Here is a 20,364-nt window from a genome sequence, read left to right as displayed (position 1 = left end):
TTTAGCTCACTCTTTAGTTTTGTCTAGACTCACTGCTTACTATTTGTTGATCTTATCGTCTGGTTTGATTCTATAGCACCTAAGATGTTATGTGTGCTGAGCTCATCCAAATGGAATTGGGATTTTCTCTCAATAGCTATGAGACAGCGCATAAGACCTGATAAGGACTGGATACTTTTTTATTATGTCTTGATATGTGAAACTTTAAAACTGACAGAGGTATAATTTCTTTCTATCATGACTGTATAAATTTAAAATTAGAGTCAACATCAGTTTCTGTTTGTGTCATTCAGCATGAAATAACAAGGGAACAGGCGTCAGCTGCCCGTAAAACAGACTTACTATATATGTATAGTACTATACAGTGCTATATATGATTAAAAAAGTTAAAAGGTTAAACATCACACAAACTAATGAGAAAGCAACAATAACGTTACTAATGATTAGAAACATTATCTAAATTAAAAACTTTGCAGTTTTTATACATGGATTAATGGTGTTAATGGAAATGCACCTCGTAGCACTGATGTACTGATGATTAATGTGCACATGTTTTTCTGTTACTCAGCAGGATAAGGGGCCTAAAAAAGTATCTGAGCTCGGATGAAGTCTAAGATGACACGGTCAGCTGCTGTATTTCATATCTGCCAAAATCTTCACCGATATTTCATCACAGTTCCAGCTGACTAATGATCTGTGGCTATTATTCACTACAACTCACACAGGTCTTATTTTTGAACAATGAACAGTGAGCAGGATGTCCTCTATGTTATGAATCATACGGAGAATGCTGAGCATAGAAGCTTCAAATAGCCCCTGCAAATTCAGCAAACATTTGTGAGGGGAAAAAAAGCAGAGTATATATATATATTTATGTATATATATATACATAGAGAGAGAGAGAGAGAGAGAATATATACAGATATATACAATATAAATGTAAATATAATATAAAATATATACAGAAATAAACTCACTTTAGTTGTGAAGATTAGGGGAATTTGTTACATGATTAGAGTTTATATGATTCTCAGGCGGTCTGTGCTGAGGAGCTGACAGAGAAGGGTGTAATGAACAAAATGAACACTGATCACAGCTGTTGTGGAGGCAGCAACACCTTTTTGCTGTGACCTCTGAATCCTGACTCTAACTTGAACCGTTTGATACTGTACATATACAATGAAATATAATATTTCTATGTCACTCACCCAGTTCTCTATATAAAGTGACTGCAGAAAAGTGAAATACTGCATGTTATCTTTTAAAACTAATCCCCCCAGTTTTACGACATCATTGTTATCCATATCAAATGATGGCACTTTTGATGGGATCAATTTTCTTCCTTTTGTATTTGTTTTATTTTTTCACGGTGTTTATTTTCCTCTTTTGTACTGAGGAACTCTTGCAAATTGTGGATTTTAACTATCTGTATTGACAATAGGTATAAATACCTGGATACATTTTATAGTAGCGATCATGATGTTACAGTAGTTCCATCACACCCTACCAACACAAGACCAATCTTTATCATTTTTTTCCCACAGTCACAGATGTTACATGCAACATTCATGCTGGCTGTTCCAATTAGCACAACGAGCTTCAAAAGGAAGGACGAGGCAGAGAATAACGTGAAACTGAATTATTCCCAGATCTAGTCAATTATACACCTGCTGTATAATGAAGTGTCTCAAACCAACAATGCATCCATAATGGTTTCATATTTAAAGAAAATTCTGCAATTTCCTTGTGTTTCATCAGATATTGAAGTCTTTAAAAATGCAAAAACACAATTCATGTCCTTAGAAGAGAGTGCAGACCAACATTAAACTGTCCTGTCAACCAAAGCCCAGGACGCCTTGCACGCCTGAGCTTGAAAGAAGAGGATATCTCCAAGTAAAATCCCCACAATACCATAAGACCACTCTTTGATAGTGCTCATGCAGCCTGGCCTTGCCTACCCACCCACAGAACTGTTGTATAACGGCTGAGAGTGAACTCTGGGTCACCCACATCTCAGTCTCACACTTCTCTAAAACATTTGGGAGTAGTAGTAATGTGCTCTGTGTGTTCAACAGTTCAACAAAGAGTTAAGATGCTCTTAGGTGAGTGCAGAGCGTGGCTGTACACAGAGTGGATGCAGTTAAGGGTCCTATGTGGTTATATAGGCCTAATGCAACAAAACAACTGTTATTAGAGGGATCCATTTGTTACACCTACACTTTACATTCTGCATGAGATCTCAGTCTAGATTTAGGTGTGTGCACTTTATGACGTATTAGTAGTTTGATAAACTGGACCCCTACAACTAAGATTTGAAACATAAGATCTATAAGGAAGGGCAGCTCGGTGGCACAGTGGTTAGCACTATTGACTCACAGCAAGAAGGCTCTGGTTTTGAACCCACCATCTAGCCAGGGTCTACCCTGCCTCTCGCTTTAAAATAGCTGGGATAATCTCCATCCCCCTGCAACCCCGAATTGGATAAGGGGAAGAAGATGGATGGATGGAGATCTCTAACTTTGGATTGAGGTTAAATACTGTATAAGGACATGACTTGCTTTTATCCTGCTACACCTGCTCATCTATACTGATTCAGTTACAAAATCACTCCTCCGCTGCATGCATCACTTAATTCATTCACTTCTAACGTCACAGGCAATAAAGCAGATAATGTTTGTAAACTGTTTAGGCTCTTCCATTCATCTGTCTTCATTCAGGTGCTCACAAATGGAAGTCTGTACTTGTGTGCCCCTCTCAGCATCTGTAATTATAACGAATGACCCCCTCAACAGCCTCGCTGTAGGCTTTTAGCTGTGATGGCTGCTGGGAATCCTTGTCCACTGATTGTGAAAGAGAATTCACTGCTTTGGACTATTAGTCTGACATGAAAAGATGTAAAGTTTCAGAGTGAATTAAACGTATAAGTGTGTAGAGCTGCATGTCTCTGTAGTGTAAATCAAAGACGCGCAGTAAAGCTGCAGCATCTTTTAACACCCAAGCAGATAGGAAAGTGGGTGGCACAGCAAATAAATGACAGCATCGATTGTCAGCTGTCTCACGAACTGTCCTTTGTGGCTCTTTTCTTTTGCAGCTCTTTTCACAGAATTTCTCTAGTTTAATTACTGCGTGGTTGAGCCCATTCCTTGTTTTCGCTCGCTCATTTGCTTTTTGACCATGCTCTCACTTTATTCGTACCACGTGGGCCTGCTCACTTTGTTGCAGGTTCCAGTCCTCCTCTTTTTCTCATATGTTGCTATTTACCTCTTTCTTAAAGATAAAATGATAGTCCTGGTAATTACCCTGTAAGAGGTGTAAAAAGCTGTGTGGGCAGAGGGAATAAGAGAGTATACAACAGGGTAAAAATAATAAGAGAGGAGAGGATTAGAGACATTGTTTAAAAGGAAACTAATTACTTGGAAGTACTTTACCACAGTGTGATATGTCCCAGCACACACACTGTTCTTCTTTATTTGGCAAGTAATCTAACAGCTTTTAAAAGTCCTGTTTAGGTCATTTGTTCCATTTGCCGCTTGTGACTGTTCAATCCTGATTTTGTGTCATCTCAGCTACTATGAATGAAAAGCATGTTGAAAAGACTAAAACTGGAAAAAAAAAAAAAAGGGGGTTGCCTTCTGGCTCATAGTCTGTTTTCAGTTTCCAGACCACAGTTACCACTTAGTACATGAATCTTCATAGAAGGTTATTGTTCAAAATGCTTTAAAAAATGTGATATAGTGAGTTTAATCTTATAGAAGATTACGGAAAATAGCACAAGTCATATTTTCTTGTTTATACTTAATAAATGATAAGTCACTTATAAAAAATGTTGCCAGTTAATTTTCTGCAAATCAGTGATCAGTTTATCTCTTCATGCACTAATTTCATTTGTAGAGTATCACAGTGCCAACAGTCGATAGTCACTGTGCGCTGCATGTGCACTTCTCCTGTGTATTCATCTCCATCGGTGCAGGACTGGCCCAAGTGTTGAAGATGGAAACATTACCTCATGGCTTTGATATTCAATTAGGTTCTCAATCAGTGTCCACAAACAATTAGATCACTCTAATAAATTATAGATGCAGTATAATTCATGAAACTCATTCATTTCTTTCCCCTATAGTTACCAGGGAAACTCCGAGTGTATCAAAGGATTCACGGTTTATGAGGTTGATCTCAAAGAATACTTTCAGTAGCATCAGGTGGGTGTTTAGTGACTCACTGCTGCAGATGATGTCTCCATTCTGCTTAATGAACATATACTGCAAAGCAGAGGAAATTGGCATCACCGCATTTCTTATCTCCAGTTAAGTAAATTTCACTGAATGAAAAGTCCATCGATTTGTTTCTCGTCCCACCCTTACACGCAGACATACTATGAGATGCAGATCAGGTAGGCGCCCGATCTGTTTTTTAATGTTTGCACATTCTTATCAGTTTACTTTAAACATCAGACACTGAGGCTGTGGCCCCAAAAACCACTGAAGCTCTTTCAACTATTCCAGACACTCCGTATAGCACATCCTACATACACATGCACATACACACAGCAGAATGAAGGGCTTAGCTGAAGGCTATCACGGCAGAGATGGACTTTTTTCTCAGCGGGAAGCAGAAATACAAAGGCTAACAGGCAACAGATTTAAACCATACACCCCCCACCCTCTCTCACACGCGCGCACGCACGCACGCACACACACACACACACACACACACACACACACACAGAGAGAGAGAGAGAGGAGGAGGGCACAGCAGTAAGAAGCTCCTCTAAAGGAACAAAAGCAACGAGGACCTCTAATGTTTCAAATTAGCAACAGTATCACTCCATGCACTGTAGCCTCCAAAGACTGATATCCGTCTTCACTCCGACTCCAGACTCCACTGCCTTCCTACAGAGCCCGGTCAGCAGTTTCCAGTCTTTGCCACATGCCACGTTCCATGCTGCACTGAATTCGCCTGAGAGGGCGTTATTATGAACAGATCATGATGAGAGGCAATCATGCTCAACACTAGCAGTGCTGAGGTTATTTTATTAAGCCTTCATTCTGCCTACATATACAGGAGCATTAGCAGAACTACTGCCCACCAAAACCCACACACATTTCCTGCTGCATACTGCCCACTCACTACAAAACAACAGGCTAGAGATGGTGAGTATTCAGGACACAAGAGCCAAAGACAAGAGAAATTCAGTATGGCATTTAAATATTAAATATTATTGTGCACAATGCCTTGGTAGTCCATGTAAAATATAATTTTTTTTATGTTTTGGAAACATGAAACTATCTGCATTTCACAGGACACTTTGTGAAAACACACTATTACGGGCACACTGTATGGACTGAACAACAGGCCTCCGAGTGTTCAGTCTAGTATTCTTATGCAGAGCAATCCACACAAGACTATTTTCTATGTTTTAATAATAATAATAATAATAATAATAATAATAATAATAATAATAATAATAATACATTTTATTTATGAGTGCCTTTCAAGTCACCCAAGGACACTTTACAATAGGATAAAACACTTAGTAAAACAATGGCAGAATAAGAACAATAAAATAAAAGCACAAGATAAAATTAACAAACAGTGGATTCACAGTGAATATGCAGATTTGAACAGATGAGTTTTGAGTTGGGATTTAAACTGTGGGAGAGAACCAGTGTTTCTTATTTCTGGGGGCAGAGAGTTCCACAGCCTGGGAGCAGAGCAGCTGAAAGCTCTGCTTCCCATGGTGGTGAGGCGGAAGGAAGGTACAGTAAGCTGGATAGAAGAAGAAGAACGAAGTGAACGGGCAGAACAGGTGGTGGTTAACAGGTCAGAAGACGTGAGAACACATTCAGCTGAAATAACAGAAGTTGCGGACAAGCGTTGCAAATCAATCCCTGGCAGAGATCGATCTGGTCCTGAGTGTGAATGTTCCTGTTCATTCAAATCTGAATCCAAATAATCCAATTAATCCAAATAAATCCAAATAATCGAAAAATGTACCGGTGAGTAGCGGCAGCCAGACGTGCCAGCGTTCACTCAAGCCGGAAATCTTGATGAACAGCATGAGCAGTCCATCGTCTTATAACATGTTTTATCGTCTTTAATTAATGTAATGGGGAAATGTCATGGTACTGTGTCTTTGACCCTGTGTTTTGTGTTTGTGGGTTAATTTATATCCTTTGATTATTGTTATTCATGGTTTTGGTTCTCTTCATTGTTTTCTTTTTGTGTTTATTCTCAGTTCCTAGGATTTAGCTTTCTGTTACTTTGCCTTCCCCTGTTCCTTGTCTAGTCACTCTAGTTCTGTCTCCCCAGTCAGTCATGTCTCTATGTCTCAGTGTCAAGTCTGTGTCTTTGCGATTGCCTCCTGTTTCCTGTTTTACTTTGATAGTCCTTTTCTTCCCCTTGTCTCATAATGTCTGATTAGTCCCAGCTTTGTTTCCCTCCTGTTTCCCATTCCCTCGTCGTTCCCTTGTGTAAGCCCTGTATTTTCGGTTGCATTTTCTCATTTAATGGTAAAAAAAGCTTCCAGTCTTTTAAGCAAATCTAAACAACTCACCATGGGCACATATCACCCACCTGCCTCAATCATTTCAACGTGGGTATTTTTTTCTGAAAAGAGGTCTGACAGTGAAAACTAGCTTTACAAGCTAACAGCCTCACACTCTTGCTCTTTACTGTCAGTTATAATATTATCCTAATAAACTCATTTAAATGGGTAGAGAAATTATCTGTGGGTTACGTGGGCCTGCTGCAGAAGCATACATTGACAGGAAAAGATTACACTTTGAGGGCACATTTAATGTAAATATCTAGAAAAAGTGTAAATTAATAGAGTTTATAGTGCATACAGGCAAGTTTAAGAGATTCCGTTTTACTGTAACTCTTCAAGAGGAATACACTTTCGTGATAACTGATTACGTGTGTTTATCTCATCTGATTTTCAAGCACAACACAAAGGAAAACTGTGAGATAAACAAAAGCAGTGCAACAGAGGTCTATATGAGGTCAGGAGAAAATTTTGAAAACAAACAATCTTGCTATTACTCACAGGTGGGCATCAAATTATGCAAACAACAACTCCAAAACCAGAATTTATCAGGCCTTCACAGCATTGTCAGCAGGGAACAGCCGAGGATATGTGATCATAAAACATCATTAATCTGTTTCGTGTGCCTTGTAGATCCTTGCCAAATAAAACCTTCTGTGTAAATATGATGCTAGAAGTAGTTCTTAAACAGAATTTCTTCCTCTGAGAAATTTGACATCGTGGATCGGTTGGTGTCAGTAAAATTATGCCTTCTTTCTCATGTCCAATTATAAAACGACTTCAAAGTGCCTCAGAGCACGCCTGGATAACATGCAAGCAGCAGGTTCAGATTTAGTCAAGGAAATAGAAAGTATGTAATGCAGTCTCCTACTCCACCTCCCACGTTATGCCTACTGTTTGACCCGATTTTGAAGTCTAGCTGTTTTTGTTATCATCCATCTTTGGTCTGCAGTGTGCTGGTTACTGTATATATGAGGCAGCTGTGTATTTTTTGCAACAGAGGAGGTTAGAAGAGGGATGTAATGACTCACCTGCTTCTACCTTAAACCCAGCACCACCCATGGCCTACTTTACGGTCTATTCTTCCCCACAAATGGCTCCTTTCAACATCTATTCTTCTACCACTCTCCCATGATCCCTCTCACTCATGTGCTCCCTCTGTTCTCATGTCTCCTCTCCCTATTTAAATCTCGCTTGCCCACCTACCTCCTCTCAGTCTCCACTACTCCCTCTTTATTTGACTTGATTTGTCTGGAGTCCCATTTCCTTCCAGTCAGAAACTTTTAGTCTCACTTGCCACAACACCTCCCAAAAGGCCTCAAGAAAAGAGAAACTGATGATTGAAGTGAAGAGTAAAGTCAGTGTTAATGTTTATGTATAAGGAAAAAATGAAATATGTCTTTTCTGCTCTGTCAGGTAAAAATTGTGTATCTCCTCTTCTTTGTTCTTGTATAGAAAATATAGAAAATGTTAAAACGCCCTGGGCCTGTGAACACCTTGCACACCTCATTATAGAAAGCTAGAAATGGATAGTTGTCAATATTAAAACAAAGAAACTTCTTTTCCTGGAAAAGTGACATTTAGGTAATACGTGCAGGATTTCCCCCCAGCTTCTCAGTGTGTCACAGAGTGAAAAATGGACTTGAATGTCACACTTTCTAAGACTCTTCCAGCACAGACGGAAACGTGACTCTGCAAAGGGCTAAGACCACAGCTATACCTGTAGATTCCCATCTGTGCCTATCTATATCGAGGTGAAACAAATTCGTTTCATCGAATTCAAATTCATCGGAAATCTCTGATGTCTTGATCTGAAGTTTTTCAGGCTCTAGGAACACATACTGATGGTTTTCAATGGAGCAGCTGGCAGGAATCGTGTGTCTAATCCTGTATCAGGGTGGTAAGAAGTCTATTTATTCATGCCCAGTTATTTGCAAATCAATGCATTACATAATGTTTGTGTAATCAAAGTAAACCTCCTTATCTGATTGCACTACAAACCTCTTAAAGTACATTTAAAAAGAAGAAGGAAAAGAAAATGACAATAGAAGAGTCAAAAAATACAATACTATTACTTCCAAAGTAAGGTTTGTGCTCTCTAAGTGCTTCTTTTTTTCATCAGTTACAGCAAGTCCTCCAGGTCCTAAACAAACAAAGCAGCCCCAGACCGTCATACTACCACCACCACGTTTGACTCTTGGTATTTTATGCCAAATGTAACAGGACACAAATCTTCCAAAAAGGCTAACATTTTTCACAAATATGGCACGAGCCTTTGTGTTCTTTCTGTTCAGCACTGATGCCATTTTTTTCCAGTCTCTGTCTTAGTGTTGAATCATGAACTCTAACCTTAACTGAGGCAATGAGGCCTGCAGTTCTTTACATGTTGTTCTGGGTTCTCTTATGACCTCTTGGATGTGTCGTCAATGCACTCTTGGAGTCATTTTGATAGGAAGGTTCACAGCTGTTCCAGGTTTTCTCCATTTGTGGATAATGGCTCGCCCCATGGTTCACCTGAGTCCCAAAGCCTTAGTCTTCTTTGTATTCTTTTCCAGACTAATAGATGTCAATGACTTTGTTTCTCAGCTGGCATGATTTGTTGCTTTTTGAGCTCTTTTAGCCTACTCCACTTTGTCAGACATTTAAGTGATTCCTTTATTCGAGAAATCTGGTGTGGCAGTAATCGGGCCTGGCTGTGGATAGTGAAATTCAACCAATTATTGTAACAATAAAAATGGTTTTTAATCACAGTTAATTCATGATTTAATATATGATTTACGAATTCAGGAATGGGGCAAAAAAAATTTCATTGTACTTTAATTACACATAATGGAATAAGATTATGTGTAACATAATGGAATAAAATGTATTGGGGGTAATCGTGGCTCAAGAGTTGGGAGTTCGGAAGGTTGCCGGTTCGAGGCCCGGCTTGGACAGTCTCAGTCGTTGTGTTCTTGGGCAAGACACTTCACCTGTTGCCTACTGGTGGTGGTCAGAGGGCCCGGTGGCGCCAGTGTCCGGCAGCCTCGCTTCTGTCAGTGCCCCAGGGTGGCTGTGGCTATAATGTAGCTTGAATGGGTGGATGACAGGTTGTGTAAAGCGCTTTGGGGTCCTTAGGGACTAGAAAAGCGCTATACAAATACAGGCCATTTAGCTTTGAAGATAGGTTTGTAAAGCTAGACCCAAGTCCTCAAATAAATAACAATGAATAATAAATATTCTGTTTCTCTTTCTTGCCCAGCAGCTTTAAAGAACCATTCTTCATCCAGACTGCCCTTGACCTTGGCTTTTAAATCAGTGCTGGAGAGCAGCTCAAAAAGTGCTTTTCCTAAACCCATCTGGCACTTTTATTCAAATCATACACTTAGACAAGAGTTTGAAATGAATTCTTCCTTCTTTTTTTAACTTGTGACTTTGCGATAGCTTGGTTAAATCGTATAGACATACACACTCACTGGGCATTTTATTAGCTACACCTTGCTAGCACTGGGTTTCAGAGCCGTCTAAATTCTTCATGGAAAACATTCAACAAAGTGCTAGAAATGTTCCACAGAGTTTGGTCCATGTTGACATGATGCAGATTTGTCGGATGCACATCCATGATGCAAATCAATATATCTTTGCCCCGCTGGATTGAGATCTGGTGACTGTGGAGAAAATTTGAGTACAGGGAAATCTTTTTCATGTTCAAGAAACTAGTTTAATATGATATGAGCAGCCATCAGGTGATGGTTTCACTGAGGTGGTAAAGGGAAGGACAGCAAGAATACTCGGGTAGACTGTGCCATGTAAACAAATGTACACCAATTGTGCCAAGAAAATAGCCTAAAATGACACCATCTCCAGCAGTCTGAACTGTTGACACAAGGCAGCATGGATCCATGATTTCATGATGTTTAATCCAAATTCTGACACTGAATGTCACACCAGAAATCATCAGTCTTTCCTCCATCTCATACTGTACAATTTTGATGAAGCCATGTGAAATGTAGCCCCATTGTCCTTTTCTTATCTGACAGGACAGACACTCCGTGTGGTCCTTTTTTTTCTGCGGCCAATCTGCTTCAAGGTTTGAGCCTTATGCTTTAAAAGATGCTCTTCTGCATACCTTGGTTTTGACGAGTGGCTATTTGAGTTACTGTTGCCTTCTGATCAGCTTGAGCCAATGTTTCCTCTGACCTCTGCCATCAACAATGCATTTTTCACCCTGAGAACTGCCACTCACTGGATAATTTCTTTTTTTGCCCATCCTTCTTAAATTCTAGAGGTTGTTAAATTCTAAAGACTAAGAACAGCACCAACAACCAAATTTAAAGTCACCTAAACAACGTTTCTTCCAAATTCACACTCGAGCCTTGAAGTTGAGGTGGTTGTCATGATCACGTCTGCTTCCCTAAATGATTTAAGTTGCTAACATGTGTCTGGCTGGATAGTTGCATTAATGAGCAGTTGGACACATGTGCCTAACGAAGCAGCCAGTGACGGTATCATTAATGTGATAGAGGTAACGCTGGTATGTGGTAAAATTCTGCTGATAGCTGGGAAATGGATTGGGGGTATGTGACGTAATCGGGGCTGGATCAACTCCACAGTGAAGGTGTTAGCTGGCCTGGGCACCAAATCTCTCTAGAGGGAACATCAACATTATTTCCACAGCCGTTTGGCATGAGCACCTCAAATGATGACTCAGACTCACAAGGGCAGAGGCTCCGCAAAGCTGATGATTCTTCAGCAAGAGCATAAATGAACACGCAGCTGTATTCACACACATAAAGCAAAGGAAAGAGAAACTGTGCACGACCACACTGACTTACACACACAGCGTGTGCATCCACAGATGCCATCTCATTCACACTAACGGATGCAGAATGAAAAACACTCTCACCAGCATCTCTCCAGGGAGTCTTGTAAATAAGATTTCAATAATCCAAAAAAAGGGAAAATTAAAAATGATCGTATGTATTTGCAGCACGGTCAGCAACACGAACACATTTCCACAGTAATTTTGCTCTCTCACTTGGGTACAGTCTAATTTTACCCTCAACACATAAACCTTCTCTTCCAGTAACTTGTAAACCGCACTCTCCAAATGCGCTTCACATTGCTGGAACATAAACAGCGATACTTGAAATAAAACAAAGGAATACAACACAAATTAAACAGCTCCACCATAACCCAAACTATCTGCCATAAAACTGGATCTTCTTTCTCTTCGCCATCTGTGTGTGAAAATCCCATAACCATAAACAGCCCAGCTGGTAATCCATTCAGGGGCCCCAGAGTTTTAGCATATGTCAGCGGAGCGCAGAGCTGAGTGGCTTTAACAGGTCCTAGGGCGATTATGAAGGTCTGAGATTCCCTCACCTGGATGTAATGGGCCCACAGTCCCAGAAACACCCTCCTCTCCCAAAGGATAGACTCAGAAAGGGGCTGGGCAGATACAGACTGACATGTGCTGGGCAGATGTACCTGACTAAAGGGACTGAGGATCACAGCAGGTACACTGGCCTAATGTGATGTTACTCATGAATGATTCATCCTCTTTCAAAGACTATTTTTACAAAAGTGATGATGAATTGCAGCTTTTTTTCTACCAATTGTGGTGTTTTCAGAGGGTGTGGGTCCAAGTCTATTGTTAAGTCTGCCAGTATAATCTATACTGAAATGTCTTAAAAATAATTAGATCAAATTGGATTACATGTCATGAAAACGTAGATAGAAAGAACAGATATGTCAATTTATGGATCTAGAAGATTCATCAGGATAACTTTGGTGATTCGCCTAATCCTTTCTCCAGTGAGTGAAATGTATGTCACTGAATTTGCTGTACTCTAATACAGCATCAAAGTTTCACTGAATTTGATGACTGCTGTCTGCAGCAGCTGCTGTCTCTGGTGCTTTTTGCTTAAACGATGAACAAGAATGGTGAACATGGTAAACACTTTATCTACTTGATGGCATGCTGCACATGGCTGTCCACTTATAAATTTGTTTTACTGCAATCAGTGGTTAAAGACACTTTTTTTTTGTTGCTGCAATCAAAATTACAGCATTTCACAAGCCAAAATAATCAGATAAGGGTAAGGCTGTGTGCACATTCCTCCGCATGATACATAGTCTGCATGAGGCATTTTCACAGGCTACCACTGAGCTCATCTTGCATGCCGCTACACAGTCTGGAAAATTATTTTCCCTGAAGCATAATTGCATGATTAATACTTTCATTAGGCTATCTCTACCAAGTAATCAGTCTCTCCGGACCTTGCCAAATCCAGGTGAATAGCTGTTGTCCAATTAATAAACACTGCCTGCACTTTTGGAATGCAGAAGAATGATCCTCCATCACATCGTCAACACTCCAGCAGTTTGTCAATGTCCATTTTTTCACAAACTGATAACGCTGCTGTCCAAGGGCCAGTTTCATATCAGGCAGGGTAGACTGACTGCTTGATGAATAAGTCATCCAGCTGTTTCTAACAACCTCAACACACCAAAATCTTTCAAATTCTTCTGTTCCTTGTCATGTTGTCTCTCATCATCTAGCATTAGTCCCCAATCAAACGGGACAATTAAGTCATTGTGTTGTGTGTGTTGCAAATCATACAGCTTCATTATGTGGGCTAGTAGAGTGGTTGTGGGTGGCATTTCTGAAACATGAGGTAACTTTTGTTTTCCTAAATGAGAGGTGGCGAGTGAAGTCGTGTTCTTGCAGCTATCCAATCCTTACGAGGATACACTGATTGCTTAAATGGGTCATTTACACCTGGCGCTAACAAACACGCTCTACTTCCTATTTAACATTTAATAGAGCCTCCTAACACATGTCAGGTCAGCACTGTCAGGAAACGCCTACAGCGCTAGCAGCTGTGGGCCAACAGACAAGAACAAAGGAAGAGTAACATGACGATGTGATGACAGATGAAATGTGTCCCAGCTTTGTTCTTACTCACTGTTTTCCTTCTTGTTCCATTTCCCTTATGATCCTCTACTAATTGTTATCCTCCTTCAATATAACCTTCATTTCTGTCTGTTTTCCTCCCTAAAATCCTCCTTACTCTGTTTTCCAGCTGTAAGGCTGCTTTAATCACAACACCCACAAACTGCTGTTTAACACTGATTCTGCATAACGTAGTCGGGAAGGGGCAATCACAGTCAAAATGTGAAACTCACTTCACCTCAAATTAGGCAGAAGAAACATTATTGGGTGGGGTGGGGGTAATAGAAACAGCTGGTGCAACACTTACATCTAGTGGCGTAAGGTGAAATTGCACCTGGATAATCCATGTATAGACCAACACCAGCTCCCATGCATATGCCGCTGAACCACGAGCAAGAAATGACTGAGCCTCCTAGTTTTCCATCCAGAATCTCAGCTGCTGTGAGCACCCATGTGTCCAGAACAAGATGATGACTTCAACAGGAATAAAGCAGCTATTTAGCATCACTTCATCATAAGCCCAATGGGCCGTGGAAAGGCAGCAGTGACTTTTCCATGACTCCTCATGTTAACTGTGCCTGCCTGTCCTGACTCCTGGCTCTCCTTTGGCAGGGTCTTCCAAAACAAGTTCATAACAAGGCTGTTTCCTTCATGTATCTATGCTGACTTGCAAAGTTCTTCAAGGTAAACTTTCCTTTAAGTCATCATCTTTAGCTGCTGTCACCAGACTCTGTCTCATCCAAGTAGCAACTGCTTGTCCACTCTGACTCAGTGCTGCTTCATCAACTTTTCCTCACTTGCTGGCTTTCTGGATTTGTTATCTTGCTATTACTATATGTGTTTTTGTGAGCTACAAATTCATATGGATGAGGATTTATTTCTCACATGACAAATGCAACAAGGAAGCATTGGTGACTTACAGGACTTTCCTTGCCTTTTCTATTCTCTCCGACAATTTAGTGCAACCAAGTCCATTCAGTCCATTCTGAATCAGTCATGCCACATGTCTTTTTCTTGTCCACTGCCTTGCTTTTCTCAACTTCCTTCCTATCAATCAAGCCCCAACCAAATCCCACACACACACATAAATACACACACAAATGTTTTGGCGATTTCAGCACAGATTTAAAGCCTGTCCTAATCCAGTAAACTGTGGTCAGACATGACCATCATTCTCTGTGCTTAGCAAAATTCACACTGGTCTTTGCTGTCTCCCGTATCTCATATGGCAGCCACAAGCCTCAATCACAATGTCCTCTCTGGATAGTAGGGGGATTTTTGCTCCCCTGACTAGATGCAACAACAAGGTTGTGCTGACAGCTGTTTGAAGTTGTTCTGAGGCGCGGACTACTGCTGCTGTGTTTAGAAAAAAACATTTAAAGGACATTAGGCGGCTTGGATCCGACTTCAAATGGAAACTCAATCAGGGTGTGAAAACACTCTGACTGTGCAGCAGCTCGCACTATTCACTGAGTCTGTTGGAGAGTGACAGACAGTAAAAGTAATTATAGATGTGAAGATCTGCCTTGTAAACATAATTTGTGGTTGAGGCAGGGATCGGGAGATAGTTTGCTGTTGGTTGAGTTTGTTTGTCCAAGATCAAGACGGTAAACCTGACCTGGAATTTGATATATGATCAGGATTTGAGGCTGAGCTTCATTTAAAAAAATGCACAAAGAAAGATCCTGGGTTAATGAGTTGGTATTTTTTTTGACTGGGTGACAGAGGTAAAGTGATTTTGTTTGTTTTGGGCTGAGAAGACTTTAGCTGAATAATCTGGCCAGAGCTGCGCTGAGTCGACAGAAAAGGTTCTAACTGTAAATGGCTGAGTCGAAATAAAGTGGTGCAGAGTGAGCTACAGCCTTTCAGGTTTGGGATGGACTGGGGTAACGCTAGCTAGGTTGCACGCAGCTGGGTTGATGTGATTCACAAAAGAAGTTCATTTCACCTCTTAAGGGATGACAGAACAGGCCTGATGATGTCATCGTCATAGAAACAGCAGTCACTGTTTGAGGCTACATATTTGAGCCTTGCACTGGTTACAGGAAGCTGCAGAAATCCGTCAAAACTCTAAATTCCTTATTATAATACCTTTGAGAATGATAAAAATCCTACACCTCCCATGCATTCACCCCCCCACCCACCCATTAAAACAGCTGTGGCTACTCCACGGGCCTCTGATGTGCCCATGTGTATGTACACACACAGGCTTGTGCTTCTGTTAGATCACACATGCATCAGTGTGCGTGTCATGACTGTGTGTGTAAGTGTAAGAGATCTGGAAGGGGGAGATTCGCCTCATTGCCTGCGCCACCAGCCGACTTCACCCGGTGCTGGGCTCAAAGCCGAGGAGCCGCTTTGGGCTCAGGGACCACAGCTCTGACTGGACGACGGTCTGAACAGATGCCTGCCACGTCGTTAGAATCAGGGACAGGATACGAAACCTCATTTCTCTTGCCACCTGAGTTTCCTCACATTCGCACACACACACACACACACACACACACACACACACACACACACACACACACACACACACACACACACACACATCTGTCTTAAAGCTCACACAAAGTTGTGCAAAGGCTGACATACTGAACAATTTGATATGTGCAAGGTGTGCAGACTGTTGAACCATGTATGTTCAACCGTGAACTATGAATGTTTTCAATAACGTGATTTTTCAGAAAAACTGACATTTTAAATATAAATATGCAACCCAATCCTGTATGCTTGCTGGTTTTCAGTTTTGGTTTTGCAGCATAAGAGATTTTTGGGTCTATTATTACTATTATTATGATTATTATTATACATCTTATTCTCTTAAAAACAAGTTTGGTCCCAAATTCAATATTGCGCATTTTGACCACAACTTTATTTGGACGACAGGTATCTCTCTGTACTTCCTAAAGGGAAGAAGGAATGTTTTTGAAAAGAAACTTTGGAACTGAAATCACATCCGAGGAAGATCAGTGCAGCCTCAACTGAATGTGTGGTCACTAAAGATTTGTTCAGGCACACAACCCATTGCCAATGGCCAAGGGGGAGCAGTAATCAATTAGGCTCACATGGTATTGCAGTAATTATGTACTCCAATTTACTCCTGGAGGGGGGAGAGGGGGGAGTTGGGGCTGCAGAGAGAGAAAGAGAGGAAAGCAGAGAAGCCCGGGGAACCATTTCATGCTACTCCAAACCACTTCCATTCATGTATCTCTCAGATCGTATCACATTATAGCACCAGCACACCGATTCAAACTGGCACGGAGGAAACCAGGTCCATATTACTCCCTAATTGGTCATTTCCAGGGGAAGCCTTGGTTTGCAAAACCTCCTTCCAGGATGGGGCTTTCTTAAACAAGCAGGGGTTTAAGGCAGAGGCTACATCTGGGCGGCAGGCAAGCCAACAGGGAGGCATTGATTGGGTCCGTCCCAGTAGTAAGGGAGCTGATTGCAGAGTAGGCAACACGTTACATCAGCTTTTGGTTTCCTATTTACCTTATGTCAGAGGAGAAAGGTATATACTGTAGGAACTTCAAAGTAAGCGGGCAGGGAGACGGACTGAAAGCATTTCAATTACAGTGTCCTTGACTGTGAAACTACACACAGTCACTGATGCTACTGATTATAGTCCTTGGGCCCCTTAATGTAAAGTCTGGACGGAATAGCTCCTCTGTATTGGGTATTTTGTAATGGGGGAACTTTGTATAACCGCAGTTTACTTGTGTGTATAACTATCTGTTGATTGCAGGCATATACAACAGGTATACAGAATCTTACACACACAAATGAAGTGGGGGAACCTGGAAATACTTTACCCGCACATTCAGCACCTCATGAGTGTGGATGTTTAACCTTAAACTTGATTCATTTCTTTGTTTTGCACTCGTGGAGGGCTTGATTAAAAATGCAGCTTTCTCTTTCACATCTTTTGCTCAGTCTCTTGACATTTCGTGCACGAGACCTTAAAAGTTTTAATACTTATCACAGATACATCCACTGCAGAACATGTGCAAAAGTATACACCCATACACATCTCTGTTGGGCAGCTTGGGACCAGGCTGCTAAGTGCTGCCAGATTTCAATCAAATGACTGGCTATTGGATTTCTAGCTGCAGGTTACTGGTGATGAGCCGATTCATATCTAATGGATGCAAATGGATGCGGTAATCCTGGTGTGACTCCCAGTGTGCATGTGTGTGTCTCTTCTGTGTGTGCACACACACCGCCATGTGGACATTTCTAACAAGCCTACAGGTTCACATTTCTGAGCATTCGTATTTAACCGTCTGTGTGTTTGTGTTTGCTTTAGTGTATTTGTGTGTGTGTTTGTGTGTGTGTGGGTGACTACAGCGAGATTTGGTGATGATTATAATTAAATCAGTGAACAGGAGGTGCCCATGGATCTCATTTTCTGTCATATTTTACTGGCACAGGGGCATGTTGAGCACTGGGGGGCAGTGTATTGTAGGGCTGAATCAACCCACAAGGCCCATCAAGCTCTACATGGGTGAGCGGGTCCAACAATAGACTGACTGTTACAGTGTAAGAGCCAGAGCTCTCCTCACCTCCACCAGCGGAAATCACCAACGGAATTTCTACAACTGGCAAAGTGTTGAGTGAGGCAGCCTCAGCACGCCTTTAAAATAAAATCCATCCACTTCACACAGCTACAGTGGTGCATGAAAAATTAAAAGGTTAACCAAACATATGTGAGCCCGGACTGTCTGTCACACTCCACACAGGCCTTAATGAATATCATAAAATGGCTCTGTAATTTAATTACAGCATGAAGACACAATAAGCCAAGATTGGGCATAGGTTTTGGTGATTTATTACAAACATGAAGACAAGCACATAAACAACTCTCCAAAGCGGCCAAGAGTGTGTGCATGCATGCGCGTGTGTGTGTGTGTGTGTGTGTGTGTGTGTGTGTGCATGCATGCACCCGCTTGTTCGCCTGGGTGCCTCTCTACTGTAATAACATCGGCAGGTGGCCCAACCAGCCCCATCCTCTCTGCCTTCCCCCACTGTTCCACCGCAATGGAAAGCAGGTGTCCGACCCTGGTCTGGGGACAGAATTGAATTAATGTGCAAAAACAAATGACTCCATCAGCAGTGTCTACAAGGGCCACGGTGACAGGCCTGCAGCCTTGTACAGCCCAATGCTGAGCCCGCTGTCACCCGACACTGGCCAGCCAGACTAATATCCATACCTATTACACGAGGATTCATGGAAAAACAGCCTGGGCTAAAGGTGAAGATGGGAAGAGAGGGAAATGAGAAGAATGGACGTTAGGCAGGACAAAGCTGTATTCCTGAAATCACCTAGAGATCTCATTTAGCTGGTTAAGGTCTGTTTGTCTGTATTGAACATCCAAAAAATGAAGCGTGTTAGTCCTCTCGATCTGCAAGGCTTTGAGGAAATGTTTTGTCTAATTGGAAGCGACGGTAGTCAATACACAGGCGGGATCCCGCCCTAGAATGACATGCCCAACTCTAATATTGTCTCCAATTTCAGGATTACCCTGATAATAACTGAGGCAGCCATTTCCAACATACACACATGCACATTCGACAGGCACACAATACACACAGGCAGGTCTGGCATTGACATTGTGTAGCAGGGCACACAGAGTAAATGTCTCAAATCATTAACTGCATTGCCTCCAATGAGGCTCTCTTGGCAGGGTGCTCATGAGAACCATCTAGAGGAGCTGTAAAAATGACAAAGTCAATATTGAAGATGACTGCAATTACAGGCTTTCAGGGGACCAAGGAGTCATTGGTCTTCCTGGGAAGTGTGGTCACATTTATGCCATGAACTCTTCTCTTTATTTTGAGTTATAGGGGCTTAACCAGTACTTTGTGCTTGCCTTAAAATTTATCTAAAGTATTTTAAATCACCCTAAATTACGTGCCTAGTGTCACCTTTGCAGTTCCTTATTGTCAACTGTCTTGTCATTCTACAGTCACACGGTTAAAGTTTGTGCTCCACACAGTGAATACCATTCACATAAATAGTCAGCTATCAGCGGTAAGATCTAGAATGCAGGATGGCTATATTTACATATGTTTCCCTTCTGTTTCCAGGCAACCAAGGGCTTTCCCCCATGACGAACGCAAGTTTCAAGTGCCCCAGCAGTCACCCATCCTTGCTCCTTTTCAGCCCCACCACTACCACAACTACCACTAACCCCTGGTAATCTTATCATGTCCCATCATTATACCCCTCTCCCCCGGAAAAAAGCAGCCAGCCAGGACTGACGTCCCTGAGACTGCCTTGCCCTTAACTCGCCCTCTCAAAACTCTTTTCAATCATTTGGTGATTTGTAACAACTCTACGAAGTCCCCGTACACCCACCCCTCACGGCTGCCGGAGTTTAGACTCAACTTTCTGTCACTTCATACCAGCCAGAGGGAGCAGATGGGTTTGGATGGAGGCCACGGAATCCGACAATGCCCGAGCCAACAGCCAGACTTTGATATTAGGGATTAAGCTCCCGTCGGGATGGCACAACATGGCGAGTCAAAGTGAGGCGAGGCGGCCCCATAATTTCAGCCCCCTAATTTATGAAAAAATTTGTGGAATGACATCAGCAGCTATCAAAACAAGAGTGTGTGGGGGGTGGGGTGGGGTGGGGTGGGGAGGGGGGGTGTATACTGGGGAATCTCGCTGGCTGATTGAGTTGGGGCGTGGTGGTGGTGAAGTGCTTTAATGTTGGGGTCTATCGATGCTGCAGTCTGGCCAGTGCAGACAGACATGGGAGCTAAAGGATAGATGGGGATCAAATGGGCTGGGGTGGGGTGGGGACACCTCTTTCTCCTTCACCCCAGTGAATACCAGTGGCCCACTACGTGGGGGATGCCAGAGTTTCAAAGTGAG

The 20,364-nt window shown here is 41.9% G+C and overlaps 1 protein-coding gene across 1 annotated transcript in view; it reads left to right on the top strand.

The window, feature by feature from the left end:
* The window catches only part of kcns2 (potassium voltage-gated channel modifier subfamily S member 2), a 45,779-nt gene extending 25,689 nt beyond the window's left edge, over positions 1 to 20,090 (top strand). The window contains exon 3 of the transcript XR_014894337.1: positions 19,572 to 20,090. The gene's annotated coding sequence lies outside the window, so the exon portion shown is untranslated. The remainder of the gene's footprint in view (positions 1 to 19,571) is intronic.
* Positions 20,091 to 20,364: the final 274 nt, after the last annotated feature.

This window comes from Mchenga conophoros, linkage group LG11 (genome assembly GCF_057382185.1).
Source record: "Mchenga conophoros isolate Kocher_MC1m ecotype Shallow Benthic linkage group LG11, M_conophoros_male_GT1.1, whole genome shotgun sequence".
NCBI classification, from domain to species: domain Eukaryota; kingdom Metazoa; phylum Chordata; class Actinopteri; order Cichliformes; family Cichlidae; genus Mchenga; species Mchenga conophoros.
The sequence above is the reverse complement of the archived record's forward strand: the minus strand, read 5'-3'. Positions and strand labels throughout refer to the sequence as shown.